Below are 6,334 nucleotides of genomic sequence, written 5' to 3' on the forward strand. Positions count from 1 at the left end.
CCCCACCCTCATTGAGAAGGCAAGCAATTCAATATAGTTTTACATATGTAGTCGTGCAAAACACTTCCATAATAGTCATGTTGTGAAAGAATACATTTCTCTCCATCCTATCCTGCCCCCCATTTATTCTATTCTCTTTTTTGACCTTGTCCCTCCTCAAAAGTGTTTGCTTCTGGTTACCCCCTCCTCCAATCTGCCCTCCCTTCTATCATCCCCTCCCTCATCCCCTTCCCCGCTACTTTCTTATACGGCAAGATAGATTTGCATGTCCAATTGAGTGTATATGTTATTCCCTCCTTAAGCCAAATCTGATGAAAGTAAGGTTCACTCATTCCCTCACCTTCCCCCTCTTCCCCTCCACTGTCAAAGCTTTTTCTTGACTCTTTTATGTTAGATAATTTACCTCGTTCTATGTCTTTCTCCCTCTCCCAGTACATTCCTCTTTCACCCCTTAATTTTATTTTTTATATATCATCCCTTCATATTCAACTCACTCTGTGCCCTTTGTGTGTGTGTATTTACATATATATGTATATATATATGTAAATACACACAAACACATATTCCCTCCAACTACCCTAGTACTGAAAAAGGGCTCATGAATTACAAATATCATTTTTCAATGTAGGAATGTAAATAGTTCAACTTTAATAAGTCCTTTATGATTTCTCTTTCCTGTTTACCTTTTCATGCTTCTCTTGAGTCTTGTATTTGGAAGTAAAATTTTCAATTCAGCTCTAGTCTTTTCATCAAGAATACTTGAAAGTCCAAACCAGGAAGAGACAAAACAGAAAGAAAATTATAGACCAATTTCCCTAATGAATATAGATGCAAAAATTTTAAATAAGATTTTAGCAAAATGAATACAGCATCTTATCACGAGATTAATACATTATGATCAGGTAGGAGTCATACCAGGACTACAGGGCTGGTTCAATATTAGGAAAACTATTAGCATTATCGATCACATCAACAACAAAGCTAACAAAAACCACATGATTATCTCAATAGATGCAGAAAAAGCTTTTGACAAAATACAACATCCATTCCTACTAAAAACATTGGAGAACGTAGGAATAAAGGGAACTTTCCATAAAATAATAAGCAGTATCTATCTAAAACCTTCAGCAAGCATTATATGCAATGGGGATAAGCTAGATGCATTCCCAATAAGATCAGGGGTGAAACAAGGTTGTCCATTATCACCACTGTTATTCAATATGGTACTAGAAATGTTAGCTGTAGCAATTAGACAAGATAAAGATATTCAAGGAATAAGAATAGCCAAAGAAGAAACTAAGTTATCACTCTTTGCAGATGATATGATGATTTACCTAGAGAATCCCAGAGATTCAAGTAAAAAATTACTTGAATTAATAAACAACTTTGGCAAAGTTGCAGGTTACAAAATAAACCCACACAAATCTTCTGCGTTCCTATATATTAACAACAAAGTCCAACAGCAAGAGATAGAAAGAGAAATCCCATTTAAAGCTAGGGTAGACAGTACAAAATACTTAGGAGTCTACCTGCCAAACAAACCCAGGGATTATATGAACACAATTACAAGACACTTTTTGCACAAATAAAGTCAGATTTAAGTAAGTGGAAAAACATTAGTTGCTCATGGGTAGGCCGTGCTAATATAATAAAAATAACAATTCTACCCAAATTAATATACTTATTTAGTGCCATACCAATTAAACTATCAGACAATTACTTTCTAGAGCTGGATAAAATAATATCAAAATTCATTTGGAAAAACAAAAGGTCCAGAATATCAAAGGGACTAATGAAAAGAAATGCTTGGGAAGGTGGCCTAGCGCTACCAGACCTCAAACTCTACTATAAAGCAGCAATTATCAAAACCACTTGGTATTGGCTAAGAAACAGAGAGGTAGACAAGTGGAATAGACTTGGCACTCAAGATGCAGTAGGCAAGCAATATAGCAACCTTCTGTTTGATAAACCCAAGGACCCCAGCTTCTGGGATAAGAACTCATTGTTTGACAAAAATTGCTGGGAAAACTGGATAACAGTGTGGCGGAAATTAGGCATAGACCCATACCTGACACCGTACACAAGAATAAAGTCCAAATGGGTACATGATTTAGGTATAAAGATTGATACCATGAATAAACTGGAGAAGCAAGGAATAGTGTATTTATCAGATCTATGGAGAAGGGAAGAATTCTTTACTAAAGGAGAGATAGAAAGCATTATGAAATGCAAAATGGATAACTTTGACTACATTAAACTGAGAAGTTTTTGCACAACCCAACCCAATGCAACCAAAATCCGGAGGGATGTAGTAAATTGGGAAAGAATTTTTACAGCTAAGCTCGGGGATAAAGGCTTCATTTCTAGAATATATAGAGAACTGACCCAAATGTATAATCATACAAGTCATTCCCCAATTGATAAATGGTCAAAGGATATGAAGAGGCAATTTTCAGAAGAAGAAATTAAAGCTATCTATAATCATATGAAAAAATGCTCTAAATCACTATTGGTTAGAGAGATGCAAATCAAAACAACTTTGAGGTACCATATCACACCTATAAGATTGGCAAACATGACAGAACAAGAAAATGATAAATGCTGGAGAGGATGTGGGAGAGTTGGAACACTAATTCATTGTTGGTGGAGCTGTGAGCACATCCAACCATTCTGGAGAGCAATTTGGAACTATGCCCAAAGGGCTACAAAAATGTGCATACCCTTTGACCCAGCAATATCGCTACTAGGACTATATCCCCAAGAGATCATAAAAATGGGAAAGGGTCCCACATGTACAAAAATATTTATAGCAGCACTCTATGTAGTTGCCAAAAACTGGAAGTCAAGGGGATGTCCATCAATTGGGGAATGGCTGAATAAATTATGGTATATGAATGTAATGGAGTACTATTGTGCCATAAGAAATGATGAACAAGAAGACTTCAGAGAGGCCTGGAAGGACTTATATGACCTGATGCTGAGTGAAAGGAGCAGAACCAGGAGAACTTTATGCACAGCAACGACCACAGTGTGTGAGAGTTTTTTCTGGTAGACTTAGATTTTTGTAATAACACAAGAACTTCTTACAAAAAAAAAAAAAAAATCCCAATGGTGGTTCTCAAGGCAAAATGCCTTCCACACTCAGAGAGAGAAATATGGAAGTCACTCACATAATGTAACAGATCATGTTTGTGTATGTGTATGTGTTTGTGTATCATGTTCTGATTTGTTATACGATTTCTTTCATTTATTTTAGTCTGACTACATAGCATGACTATAGTGAAAATATACTCAATAGGAAAGTATATGTAGAATCTATACAGAATTGTATGCAGTCGTGGGGAGGGAGAGGGGGAGTGGGGGGTAGGTGGGGGGGATAAAATCACAATTGTATGGCAGTGATTGTTAAACATTAAAAAATAAAAAATAAAAAGAGAAGAAAAAAAAAAGAAAAAAAAAAGAATACTTGAAAGTCCTCTATTTCATTGAATGAACATTATTCCCCCTGAAGTAATATACTCAGTTTTGCTGGTACGTGACTCTTGGTTTTAATCCTAACTCCTTTGACCTATGGAATATCATATTCCAATCCTTCTGGTCCCTTAATGTAGAAACTGCTGAATCTTGTGTTATCCTGACTGTGTTCCCATAATACTTGAATTGTTTCTTTCTGGATGCTTGCAGTATTTTCTCTTTGACCAAACTCTGGAATTTGGCTATAATATTCCTAGGAGTTTTCCTTTTGGGATCTTTTTGAGGAGATGGTCAGTTTCTATTTTACCCTCTGGTTCCAGAACATCAAGGCAGTTTTCCTTGATAATTTCTTGAAAGAAAATGTCCAGGCTTTTTTTTTAAAAATGTAATTTACATTTAATGAGAATTTGATATAGAAATATTAACAAATTAAAACCTAATAATTTAAATTATTTCATTACATCATTTTATTTTTTCTGCAGCACATAAATGCAAGCATATTTTGACTTATGAAAAATGTTAAAGTATAACCTTGATTAATTGGAATGCTTAGGGTAAGAGTGTGTAATTAATGGCCTTGTGATGGCTAAGAATGTTATGGTACCTTAGTCATAATAAAGATCATTTAAATCTAGCTTTCTAATGTCATGTATAACTTTAAAATACCAAAAACATCCTTCAGAAGATAGACATGGCTAAATAAGCTGAATTTTTTGCAGAATCTTTTGCCTTTTCAGTGAGCATTAGGTCAGAAACTGGAGTATCATGGGATGATATCACTGAAAACAAATCATAGAAAACTTAGAGGTGCTAATTTATGCATTTGCCAAACACAGTTGTGTACACCAGATGTTTTACTACGAAGCAACAAAGAATTTGAGCTGCTTTTTTTCTGAGCCTTGATTTCATACAACGTACACAAGCCAACATACTAAGCATTATGCCTGTGTGTTAACGCTTTCTTATTATAACCCATTTCCTTTTTCTTTTAAGGGTTTATCTCTTCTTCATAGGTTTCTGGAAATACATAAATGTTTTATCCTCTACATTATATAGAGTATATACCTGACTTTTTTCTGCTGCTTGTTTATATAATCGAGTATTTGCTTTTTTTTTTCTCCACAGTTGCTGCTTTGTTTTTTCATTTCTCCCCTTTGGGCACCCATTTTCATTCCTTGTGGATTTTGTGAGTCACTGTGATGTTACTTCTTATCTCTTGTATGGCTTGCTCTTTTCTTTTCTTTCCTACCACTTCAGTTTTGACTTTTTTGTTTTCAGTGATCATGGTACTTAAACTGTTTCCTTTTCCCCTGACAGGCCCCTTGAAATTTGGGTTCAGTATACCAAATAGTAGATTATGGCACTTCCTTGAGCTTTGTGTGATTTCAGGTCTTCTCAATGGTATTCATTCCCTTTCAGATTTCAATGCAGAATTATCCACATCAAAAGATCATGATTATATGAGAGTTCTTAGAATATACTCATGTAGGGATATACCTCAGCAAAAGATATATTTAAATTTCCACTACTAACTATATTCAATTCTACAGGAACATGAGGTAGACTAGCTAACATGTAAGATGTAATTTTCCATAATTAGAATAAGTTCATATTGTTCAGTGGATGGTATTTCTGTGTTAGCTGGAAATCCAAATGACATATTGGAGTCAACTGAAACCTAGAAAACCCAAATAATAATAAACATGAATACTTATGTGTTTATCAATTTATCTGTTATCTTATCTTAAATTGTATGTAAAATACATGTTTATTCACCTCTTTCAATTTTCTCTGGCAATTCTTATTTGTAACTCATACAAATAATTTAATTGATGGTTGACACATGATTTTAAACAAGAAATTTTCATTTTCTTATTTTACTGGTAAAGAATTAGTTCTCAGTAACATTTTTCTATTTTAAAATGAAATAGAAACTTTCATAAATGTAGTGGGGTAGCAGAGAAAAATTGGCTTCTTTCTTAAGGCAGTTGTTTTATTCACGGGTTGAATTCCTTCTTTAACATAAAGGGTCAGTGCCCTTATAGGAGCAGGTATATAAAATTGTAACTAGTCCTAATGCAACATTACAAAATGAATGTCAATGTTTATTTGGAATGATAATGGTAAATTTCCATTCTGCAGAAATTAACAACTCCCAACATGATATCTAGGAATTATTTGTAGTTCTGAGCCATGTGCTAGGTAAACATTCCTGACAGTCTGTGCAGGATTTATTCCTATTCCATCATTTGTAATTATAGCACTTGTTGCTTCAGGAACTTTAAATTCTTATGCAGCAAACTTTAAAATTGCTATGAAAGGAATATTTTGGGGAACACTGAGTACTTGGTAGGGCAGCCATGGGTCCGAGGTCAGCATGATCTTAAAGGAAACTTTTGACCTAGTGAGGCCGGGATTGGACATTAGGGAACTTTGCAGTGGTGCTTGGATCCCTCCAGCCACTCAATTCTTTTGCAGCCAAAGCCACGGACTTCCTTTCCTCACTCTTGGGGGTTCCACGTCTCCAGGCTCTTTTTTGATCATGGCTTTCAGGTAGTCCAAAATTTTAAAATTATCTCTCCTGCATCTATTTTCCAGGTCAGTTGTTTTTCCAATGAGATGCTTTCCATTGTCTTCAATTTTTTTCTTTCTTTTGGTTTTGTTTTATAATTTCTTGATTTCTCATAAAGTCATTAGATTCCATTTGCTCCATTGTAATTTTAAAGGAATTATTTTCTTCTGTGAACTTTTGGGCCTCCTTTTCTATTTGACCAGTTCTGCTTTTTAAGGCATTCTTTTCCTCATTGGCTTTTTGGACCTCTTTTGCCATTTGGGTTAGTCTGTTTTTTTAAGGTGTTAT

The 6,334-nt window shown here is 34.8% G+C and overlaps 1 pseudogene; it reads right to left on the reverse strand.

Moving 5' to 3' along the window:
* Window positions 1-5,619: 5,619 nt before the first annotated feature.
* Window positions 5,620-5,898, reverse strand: LOC140522762 (ubiquitin-fold modifier 1 pseudogene; annotated as a pseudogene).
* Window positions 5,899-6,334: the final 436 nt, after the last annotated feature.

The sequence above is a fragment of the Notamacropus eugenii genome, chromosome 2, assembly GCF_028372415.1.
Source record: "Notamacropus eugenii isolate mMacEug1 chromosome 2, mMacEug1.pri_v2, whole genome shotgun sequence".
Taxonomy (NCBI): domain Eukaryota; kingdom Metazoa; phylum Chordata; class Mammalia; order Diprotodontia; family Macropodidae; genus Notamacropus; species Notamacropus eugenii.